The sequence below is a fragment of the Dama dama genome, chromosome 29 (genome assembly GCF_033118175.1).
Source record: "Dama dama isolate Ldn47 chromosome 29, ASM3311817v1, whole genome shotgun sequence".
Lineage (NCBI taxonomy): Eukaryota > Metazoa > Chordata > Mammalia > Artiodactyla > Cervidae > Dama > Dama dama.
In genome coordinates, this window is record NC_083709.1 from 23308409 (window position 1) to 23320612 (window position 12204).

Here is a 12204-nt window from a genome sequence, read left to right on the forward strand (position 1 = left end):
TTGATAGAAAACTGAAACCAGTGACATTGGAGAACAAAAATCCCAAAGTTGACAGACATCTACACCTCTCTGATTATAACAATACATCTACATTAGGCAGAGCCTACTCTTTTTTTATGACTTAATTGCTTCTTTCTTTGCATTTATAACACCAATCTACTTTCTGTCTTTCAATACACATTCCCAAAGAAAGGAAATAGAAAATAAAGCACATTATTCAGAAGGATTTCACTGAGCACTGAGAGGAAAAAGCAGGCATGTATAAATGGAAATGCATTTGAAAGCCTTCCCCACTGAAATCTGGCAGGAGGTAAAACACTTCATTAGGATTTGTAACATTGATGGCGAACGACTTCACACCAAGTGCTACATTTGCGAATAAGGCACAAAATTGACTGTCAAAGAGATGTAAGACCATAGCAGATTCCAATCCATTTTGCACAAAGTACTCTATGGGAATACTGTACCTCTGCAAATCCAGGATTTAGATTTCATAAACCGTTGGTAGAGACTCACCATTGAATCTTCATTTGGTTGTGAAATAAGGTCTCTCTGTAATGACACTCTGTGAAGGGCACAACTACATCCCCAAAGTCAGTGGGCATTTTATTGATGTGCTCAGAGAATTTTACTCAAAAGTCATCCATATCCTGTAAATTTTAAATACAGTGACACATCCTAATGTTATAATGATCATAATTATGTGTCACTTGGCAAAATGTACGGTTAAAGCTAATGTCAGAGTCGCTTTTTAGAATTCAGGGTTAGACACTTGCAAAGTAAAGCCTCTGATCTTCTGCTCATATCAACTTCTGTTATTGACAAGCTTATTAGCATGTAATAAGTATGTTTGCTTGGCTGAATTACAGACACATGACTTGAAAGCACCTTTTAAAACAGATCCTACTCTTCAGTATTTAACTGTCTCTTTACCATCCCCTTCCTCCCAGCCCTGTTCTTCCTCCTGGCTGACATTTTTTTCCTAGATAAGAGTCGAAACCATCAGGAATAACCTTGTCTTTCATTATACGCACCACATATGTCATTTAATATTCTTTGTATTTAAGACAAGCCAAGAATTTAACTCCTTGCAGTGTCTAGGGTGAGATAAAAGATCAGTTCCACAGGACCTTAGTTTCCACCTCCTTCCATGAAAAGTATATGGCTTATTTTATCTATTTATTTTTGCATTAGATTTTAGGAAATCTAGATATAATTACCATGTTTGCACATGGTTTGGATCATATACCCTGGCATGAAATTCTTAATACTTCTGATTTTCCTCTAGCTGAAGGATTTTATCTCCATTTTCATGTTGATTTCAACTGTCTTGGTAGAGTTTGAGCTCCTCATGGACAGGAGGGCTCTTCTGTATCCTAAAGTGCTATAGTGCCTGTAGAATAAATGCATTGAATTTTAGTTTTATGACTATTAAAATGTAACCTTTTAGGATTTTTTCAATTGTGTAGACTTAAAAGGGGTTCAAAGTTTAAAATGGCTTGAAATAGATTATTTGAGAAAACTACATAGCACCCTTGTTACTTCTAGATAGTTTCAGCATGCTCTTAGCTTTAAGCCATCTTCTTGTGATTTTGAAACTTCCCTGCAGGTAAGACTCACCTTTATAGTTGTCAAACATACATATCCTACAGAATCAGAATATGTAAGAGAGAAGTTTGGTGATATTAGATGTCAGCCATAGGGACAATTGTTGAATAGTGCTTAAAGAGCAATACTGAAATGTGTGATGAAGGATGAAACTGATCAGAAATTGAGAAGGAAATGAAACTCATCACAAGAAGCAACAGGGAGGTGCTGCTTTTAGTAGCATCAGTGATTATATTCCTGGGAATTTTCCTTAGAAAGAGAAGCTGACAGACCTTCAACTACTTTGCTAGCCAGGGTTCCAGCAGAAGCAGATACAGTGGCAATCTGAGAAAACGATATCTTATGAATATCCATTTTCTTTTCTGTGTCATTGTGAATCACTCTTAAAATCTAATATGGGGATGACTAAAAGGACAAGACTGAGAAGAGAATAATTATAACCTTAGCAGGACATCTGGAACATAAGAAACCAGATGCTTAGCAAGTACATAACTCAATCTCAGAATGCTGACACAAGTGGTGGTCTTAAAAAACATTAGAGAACTATCAATAGTTGAATTGAACCATCAGATTCCGTTTTCTGCACTTCAAGATTAAACTCTACACTGTCACTTTTATTTGATGACATTTCTCTGTCGCTCACATGGGAAAACATTCTCTTCATTTCTTTATCCTATGTGTCTAAAATAGGTAACAAGGTAGTCTCTCTTTCTCTTTTCACATTGTCCAATTTCTGCATCATTCAGTTCAATCCAGTTGCTCAGTCGTGTCCAACTCTTTGCAACTCCATGGACTGCAGCACACCAGGCTTCTCTGCCCATCACCAACTCCTGGACCTTGTTCAAACTCATGTTCATCGAGTTGGTGATGATGCCATCCAACCATCTCATCCTCTGTTATCTATCCCCTTCTCCTCCTGCCTTCAATCTTTCCTAGCTTCAGGGTCTTTTCCAATGAGCCAGTTCCTCGCATCAGGTGTCTGAGTCAAGAACGTCCTATTATTATAGCTGATACACATTAGACAACTTTATCTTTTTTGTAATATTTACTGGATACCTGTTAACTGACTAAGTCATGCTTGGTAGAGTTCTGAGGGGACAGTGAGAGAATACAGAGGTGATCACAGGAGTGATCAGGGCAATTCCTATTTTGCTTAATGTCTTATAGGTTAGTTGGAGAAATAAATACCATTTACTATTGTAACTGAATAGAGCTACTGATGGGATAATATATGGAGTTACAGAGCCATGAAAGAGACAAAAAAGTCAGTTACGTACAGTGTTTGATTGGTTATCTACTGCTGCATAATAAAATACCCCCAAACCATAGTAGATTGAAACAACAGAGCTTCTATTGGTCAGAAACCTACACACCATGCAGCTGAATCCCTTACTCAGAATTTCTCCCATGGCTGCACATAAGGTATAAGCTAGGGTTATAATCATCTCGAGGTTCAGCTGAGGGAGATTCACATCCAAACCCAATCACAGGGTTGTTAGCAGGAATTGGTTTCTTGTAGGCCATTGATCTAAGAACTTCAGGCCTGTGGTTGGTAGCTGGAAGCTACTCACATTGCAGGCAGATTCTTTAACATCTGTGCCACCAGAGAAGCCCTGTGGTAGTAACCATGATAATAGTAGCAGCAGCAGTGATCACAATAACAAGTCCAACAATAAAAGTAATCTAAAAGAAAGAAATAAATATTTTTAATATTCTAATAATATATATACTAATTCTATATTCTAGATACAACAGCTGGATTCATTTCAGAGGCAGATGACTTGGATATTTTGGGGAAAAAAAAACAGCAATATTTTTTTGTCATGATAGGTGAGGGATTTGTGGCTTGATCTGGAAATTTTCCTACAGACTGTAAGCCAAACTCATTAGTGCATTGTGAAATCAATTAAGTGGATTGAGACCAGGATGCATAAAGACAGAGAATGAAAACTGTAACTATTCAGTATTTTAAAATATCAGGGATATGAATTCTTACCTAGAAAAGGAAAATCATATGGGAGAAACCTTGCGAGGAAAATTGACCTAAGGCAAGGTTAGGAAGCTTGGAATTTGATTCTAATATTTTTTTACTATTTAAAATTCCTCCTAAGTCCCCATGTATTTCATCAGAATTTTTGGTTTGTGTTAGTGGTACATGGAGACAATGAATGAAAATGTATGTGAGGTGAGTGTTACAGAGAGAAGTCAGCCACATGGAAGCAGAGACCAAGGACTAAGACCTGGGTAAGAAAGCAGATAGCTGCAGGATCAGCTCAGACTCAGACATGAGACCCACTCAGGCCGTCATCGATACCCAAGGAGTGAGACCAGAAGCGACATTTAGTGCTATCTTAGGTCAGACCCACACTTCACCGTGCTCCTTAGAATAGGGGTAGGAGGCAATCAGATCTAAGATGCTGTGATTGAAAATGGGACTTAGAACCCAGGATCAAAGTAAAACCTCGTGTAACTGGACACAGAATCCTAGTACCTCAAGAGAAGGATGAGACAACTGTCATTGGACTGGCTTAGGGATAGCAAGGCTGCCATTACTGATAGAGCTCACCATTATCCTTCCCCTTGACATGGGAAGAATTATGGGCCTTAAGAAATCTTCTTCTGGCTTCACCCTAACAATCTCACATGTGTGTATGTCAGAAAATGTTTGGAACTGTGCGTTCTCCTCATGATCCGATCCATGCCGCATTAAGAAAACACAAAAAATTCCAGATTTTACTAACAATGATAATTACCATTCCAGACTCTGTTCCTTCTTTTACAGAAATATTTTCAATCTTAAAATATGTCATTCATTTTTATGACAACTATTAATATCCATTGTTAATGCTTAAGGAAATTCAAAGTACATGTTCTCTTGAAAATCATGTGTAATTCTTTTTAAAAAAATGTCCTTCAGATATACTTATTCTATGGACATTTTAAGAATAGCTTTATTTAAAATCTCAGAAAAGATGGTTTATAACTGTAATATAATTTATTCTACTTTATGAGTTTATTTTTGTGACTCATTTTGTAATAGGCATTCTTTTATTTATTTGAATTTTGAGATGTTTTGGTGTAAAAAAAGTCCTGAAATATGGGAGCTTGAGGATATTAGCTCCTGCTTTTTGGCTGAAGCAATAATTGGTGAAATGAACTCAGGCACAGTTAGTGGTTTCAAGATACTGGAGAAAACTAATAGAGGACAAGTGTATAATGAAATCAGAATTGACTCTGTTTCTGGATCTTTTTCCTGCTAAGGGAATATAATTAGTCATTCTATGCAACAGGGACATAAAATAGTCTCATATACAAATGGAAGTTCTAATAATGGGGTTTTTTTTTTGGATTAGCAGTTAAGCAAACATACACATTTATCAGATTGTGAAGAACAAAGACAACAATGAAAAATCATACTCATTTCAGTGCCAAGATAGAAGCAATGAATAGACAATGAATAGAGAAAGACCTGAGCTTTCCTATAAAGGAATGAGTGAGAGTAACGATGTATTCAATTTACTAGTGAGGGAATTATGCAAATGTGTACTAAATTTTCTTGGTAAAACTTACAATTAGATATAGATTATAAAATACTGTCAACAATCGCATCAGGCTGGCATCTGGGAACTGAGACTAGTAATTGCAACACAGTTGTATTAGCTTTCTATTGCTGTGCAACGAATTATCACAAACTTAAGTGATACCACAAACAACATCTGTTTATTATCTCAGGCTTTCTAGGTGGCTCAGTGGTAAAGAATCTGCCTGCCAATGCAGGAGAGGCAAGAGATGTGGGTTTGATCCCTGAGTCAGGAAGATCCCCTGGAGAAGGACATGGAAACCCACTTTGGTATTCTTGCCTGGAGAATTCCATGGACAGAAGAGCCTGATGGGTTCTAGTCTATGGAGTCGCAAACAGTCGGACATGACTGAACACACACGTCATACACTATCTGCAGTTTCTGCAGGTCAGAAGTTCGTAGTACTTCTTACCTGAATCCTCTGCAGAGCTCTCACTAGGCTTAAATCAAAATGGTAGCTGGGCTTCCATTCCTTTCTGGTGTTTAGGGTTCTCTTCTAAGCTCTCTTCTAAGTTTGTACCTAGAGGTCTGATATTTCCATTTTTTTTTTCTCTCCTGTCAGCTAAGTACCACTCTCAGCTCCAATCGTCCCTCAGAAATTAGCCACGTAGCTCCTCCATAGGCAGTTCATGACATGGTTATTTCTTTTCTTTTACATCGGTGAGGGAGTTATTCTTTTAAAAAACTTACCTGACTGGGTCAGCCCCACTAAGGATGTGCTATGCTGTGCCTAATCACTTTAGTCACATCCAACTCTTTGCGACCCTATGGATTGTAGGCCACCATGCCCCTCTGTCCATGGGGTTCTCCAGGCAAGAATACTGGAGTGGGTTGCCTTGGCCTCCTCCAGGGAGTCTTCCTGACCCAGGGATCAAACCCTCGTCTTTTATGTCTCCTGCATTGGAGGATTCTTTACCACTAGCACCACCTGGGATAATCTCCTTCAAGGTCAAAGTCAACTAATTAAAGACCTTAATTGCATGTGAAAATCCCTTTACCTTTGCCATGTCATCTTATCATGAGAGCAATATTTCATCAGATCCACACATTTTGTCTACACTGAAGGGAAGATGATGATACAAAACATATACATCATTTGGTGGGAATCTTGGGAGCTCTTTAGAATCTTGGGTACTACAATCTGCCTCCCTGCCCCCCAAAGATGCACATACTTCACAAATGCAAAATATTTCCACCATCTATCAAAATTCCTGACTCTTATTCTCTCACATATTTGGCTCAAAATCCCAAATCTTGTCATCTAAGTCTAAATCTCATTATTTTCAACTGGAAGTCCAAGATCAAAGCTAAATATCACTAATTCAATGACCCAAATCTCATAATCATCTACATAATTATAAATCAGATGCAGTTGTAGCTCCTAGATGTAGTACTTTAGTATAGAGCTCCCTGAGACAGTTTCTCTCCGTCGGTTTTGTCCACCTGGTCCCATCCGCAGAGCCTATTGAAAATGGAAAATGGCTTCATTTTCCATCTTTCCCCCCCCAACTTTACTAAAGTGATATTGATAAATAAAATTGTGGATATTTAAACTGTACTCTATGTAGATTTGATATGCATGCATGTTGTGAAATGATTAGCATAATCAATACATATATCACCTCACATAGTTACTTGTGTGTGTGTGTATGTCTCAAACACTTAAGATCTATTCTTTTAGCAAGTTTCAAGTCTATAATACAGTATTATTGTGATTTCCATACTATACATTAGATCCCCTGACCTTTATTTTGTAATTGATAGGTTGTACCCTTGACCATATCTTCCCATTTCCCCTGCTCACCCCCCAGCATCTGGTAACCACCATTCTACTCTTTATTTCTATCAACTTGGCCTTTTTCCCCCTTCAGTTTCCACACATACAGTATTTGTCATTCTGTGCTGGGTTTATTTCACTTAGCATAATGTGCTTCCATTTCATTCATGTTGTCATAAATGACAGGATTTCCCTCCTCTTTATGGCTAAATGATATCCCATTTACTGTGTGTGTGTGTGTGTGTGTGTGTGTGTGGTGATTCCAAGATACTGGGGAAAAACAATAGAGGAGAATTATATAATAAAATTAGAATTGGGTATGTTTCTGGATCTTTTTCCTGCTGAAAGAATATATTTAGTCATTCAGTACAATTTTACTTTATCCATTAATTGTTTCAAGGCCAGCATAAGAGCATTTCTCTGAGATCCCTCCCTTTGAAAGGACACACCCAAGTCTGCCCAGGATAATATCACTTTTTTATTAGATCAGAGTCACCTAAATAAGGATCTTAAGTATATCTGCAGAATTTCTTTATTTGAGTAACATATCATAACAGTGATAATACATGATATTCACAGGTAGAGCTCACACTTCAGTGGATGTATTAGTTTTGCCAAGAAGTGGGTTAGGAATTTTCCCTAATATGGTACCAAAAATCCCTAACAAATTTTTTGGCCAACCCAGTAGTAATGCATGTAATGTGTATATGAGGAAATTGAAATCTCAGAGGCCATTTTAGTGTTATGCCTACCACAATAGGCTATACAAAAATAAGGTCATTAACCCACATTCATTTTAAACTTGAAGCCTATAGGCAGGGAAAAAATGACATATTTCTTATTTTTAGGTGGTTCAGATATAATTCCAAATATTGTCAATAATGATTTTTATTATTATGGAACTCAGATCACCAAAAGAATTGATGGAAAAGACCTTGATGCTGGGAAAGATTGAAAGCGGGAGAAGGAGATGACAGAGGATGAGATGGTTGGATGGCATCACCGACTCAATGGACATGAGTTTGAGCAAGCCCTGGGAGTTGATGATGGACAGGGAAGCCTGGTGTGCTGCAGTCCATGGGGTCACAAAGAGTTGGACAGGACTGAGCAACTGAACTGAACTGAACTCAACTCAGATTAAGAGGGGAGAGTGTTAATGGCACAATGTAGAAGTAAGAGCATCTTATACTCAATCAAAATATATATAGGTGGGAAAGACCTAAGGGGAAGCAAATAATAAAAGTTTAAACCAATAGTTATATATTTCAATATTTCAAAGAAATTTGAGTAGGTGTGATAAATCTATAATAAGGGTTAACTGCTTTAAAAGCACAGAGGATGGGAAACAACTGTGTGGGTTAAGGAATTCCAAGCAGGAGTTCTCAGGTAAAAAGGAGGAAATGCGTTTTGGACGGATTTTGCTGCAAGATACAAAGCTGTGTACAGTCTGTTTAGAGAACAGTAGGGCGTGAACATGGGAGCTTCACACATGTCTCACTGTTAAAGAATCCACCTGCAATGAAGGAGACACAGGAGACATGGATTTGATCCCTGGGTCAGGAAGTTGCCCTGGAGAAGGGTTGGCAAGAATAATTTCCAGTATTCTTGCCTGGAAACCCTCATGGACAGAGGAGCCTGGTGGACTACAGTCCATAGGGTTGCAAAAAATCAGACCCGACTAGGCAACTAAGCACAAACACAATGCAGGTACATGGGACATACCTTGGGTGACAGAATACTAGTGTATGTTGAGGTCAGATTACGAAGGATGGCATCATCAACTTGATGGCCATGAGTTTGAACAAGTTCCAGGAGCTGGGGATGGACAGGGAAGCCTGGCGTGCTGCAGTCCATGGGGTCACAGAGAGTCGGACACAACTGAGTGACTGAACTGAACTGATGAAGGATCTCTATGTTATTCTCCACAAGTTCGATGTTTTCATATAGGAAGAAGCTTTAAACATCTTTAAGCAGTTGAAATTTTTTTTAACTTTTGAAATTTTTAAATTAAGATCTCATGGAGCTTGGAATATCTCAAAGAAAGGCTGCACTTATGTACTGTTCAGAGCTCTTATCATCCCACCTGGGAAACTTCTTTCTTACCTCAAAGTCAAGAAAACCTAAAGAGCCAAACAAAGCATAAGTGTGGATGCACTGATTAACAGAGTCCTTATCTACTAAATATATACATTTACTTAGTAGTATGAAGACAAATAGGCTTCCCTGGCAGTTCAGCTGGTAAAGAATCTGCCTGCAATGCAGGAGACCCCAGTTCAATTCCTGGGTCTGGAAGATCCCCTGGAGAAGGTATAGGCTACCCACTCCAGTATTCTTGGGCTTCCTTGGTGGCTCCGATGTTAAAGAATCTGCCTGCAATGCGAGAGACTTGGATTCAATCCCAAGGTTGGGAAGATCCCCTGGAGGAGGATATGGCAACCCACTCCAGTATCCTTGCCTGGAGAATCCCCGTGGACAGAGGAGCCTGGTGGGCTACAGTCCAAGACATGACTGAGCGACTCAGCACAGCACAGCACATGAAGACAAATAAAAAGAAATAGTATTATTGTAGTAGGTTTTTTGTTGAGGGGCTGTTTAGCTACAAATAATCCCTGCCCAATCTTTTCCAAAAACTGCACCTAATTCCCCTTGGTAGACTTTTAGAGACTATGTCTGCCTTGTGTAGCCCTTCCCATCTGGCAGAGAACATTTGAGCAAGGAGTAGAAAACTGACTCAAAAAAAGTTAATAGGATTATCTTTCCCAGAATTTTAAACTTTGAACAGAGAGAGATTGAAAGTTGTTGAGCATTCATGCAGCCTTCCAGAGAAAAAGTGCACAAGTAAGATACACAGGCCAGTCCAGCCTGCTGCTTGTTTTTGTCTGATCAGCAGGCAAGGATGGTTTTTGGATTTTTTAAAGGAAAAAAAAATTAAAAACAGAATGGTGTTTCATGGTACATGAAAATTCTGTGGCATTAGTATTTCAGTGTATATAAATAGTTTTATTGGTGCACAGATACTCATTTATTTGTGCACTGTGATTGGCTGCTTTCACTGCGTTGGTAGCAATGAGTAATATAACAAAGACTGCATGGTCCACAAAGCATAATGTGTTTTCTATCTGGCTCTTTGTGGAGAAAATTGCTTACTATAGTCTAGAGGAGAGAACCATGGGTATTTTTAATTAAGAAAAAAAAAATGTTAAGTAGAAAACACTAAAAAAAAAAAAGCTGTCCTGGTTCAACCCCTTTTTAAGTCTTGTTTGCTCAACTGTTCCTTTGATGACATAAACTATTTCAATGTCTTGCCACTGAGGTTCCTCTTGTCTGAGCTAAGAGAGTCAGCTTTCATTGTTTACAACCCAAAGAACATTAACTAATATAATTATCTAATGACCTAGTCCAAGAAATCCATTAGCTTTGCATAATTATACAGCTGGATTGACCATTTTAAGTAAATTCATCAGTAAATTAGTGCAAACAAACAAGCAAAGTATTCATTCAAAAAATATCCAACACAGTGGGAAAAAAATGCATAAGTTTATCTTAAATGGACAGCTAAAATTGTTAATGGAGTTTATATTATATGAATGGGCTACTGCAATGTCGGAAATTATTATTGCCATTTTCAGAAAATCAGTGACTTCTGGGGATCAGGATTTAAATAGAATTCCTGCGGTTCCTGTAGAACTTCCATCTGGACCATACAGGAATATCGGTGGCTATCATACGCAATGCTACTCTTTAAAGTGTGCTAGAGGAAAAAGCTGCTTTCTCAACTTTGCTTAATGAGCATGAATTTCAGTGACTCTTCAGATCACTCTGCTAAAGTTCTTTTTTCTTATGTATTGTTTTCTCTGACGCAACTTACTGACAGACTGTGGACTATAATTCAGCCTGTACATAACCAACTTGATGGGTATACAACTGCCAAATCCCAGCCCATTTTCTCTTCCTATCTGCTCTAGGTTCTCTAAAGGAGGTCATTATGCTTCTTGCTTAATTTCTAACAAATTCACATTAAGGGGCACAAATTACTGATTAAGCTTTTCACTTATTACTTTGTCTCACTATACCTACTCCAAGAATTTTATCCATTTGATTACTTCATTTTCTCCTACAAATCCAACCAAGTTCTGATTTTACTTTTCAATCCACACAGCCTGAACCATGTAATAAGATGCATCACTGGTACATTTGTTTGTTCGCAAGATGGCCTCACTCATTCTAACCACCGCCTTTCCAATTGCCGACCGTGGGTCAAACATCTCTTCTACTTCACTTCCGCTAAAGCAAATGACACACAAAACATGCAGTTCCCAAAGATACCAGTGGGCAAGGAGTGCAAAAGCATCACTTGACCCTTCATAGAATCATAAAGTGTTTTTAGATTTTTTTTTAAATGGAAGAATCATAAGTCTCAGAGAAAGTCATATATATCTTTGGATGGCGCTCTCTCATTATATCGTTATTATGGGCACAAGACCCCATGATATAAACAGAACTCTTTCCATGAGCAGTTGAGTTGCTTAATGTAGGATGCTACTTTCCAGTTCTCCCCACTGTAAGTAGCCCAGTCTTCCCAGGCTATGGCAAAAGGGAGAAAGTGATTAAAACAACAGCAGTCGGTGGCTGTTGGTATTAAGGTTTGTGTTGGGTGGAGGCATACTCTAACTGGGCCTCCCTGTTTGCTCCCTGGTAAAGAATCCACCTGCAAGTGGAGGCGATGCAGGTTCGATCCCTAGGTTGGGAAGATACCCTGAAGGAGGAAGTGGAACCCACTCTGGTATTCCTGACTGGAAAATCCCATGGACAGAGAAGCCTGGAGGGCTACAGTCATGTCTATGAGTTGGACATTACTTAGCAAATAAACAGCAAAAAATAACAAATCCTTTAATTAGATTGAATGGATATACAACCATTCATCTAAAAAGTACCATAACCAATTTTTGGTTCTTTTTCACTAATAGCCTTAGGGCTTCTGTTTTATTGACTGGAGTCTGAAAGGTTGCATCAGAGAGAATTGTACAGGCCATGAATGGGGAGCCCCTGGAGGCCTCCTTCTCATCACTTTCCCCAAAAGGACTGTGCCTCTCCTCTAAGTAATTCTGACCAGGGCCTCACAAAACATTGTTTTAAGACTCTTGGTCTAACGGGAGAATCAAATTATGAACCACATTTTCCCAGCTTTATGCCTAGAGCTGCCCTGGTCCTCAGATTATGACCTTGTTTCTCATAAAA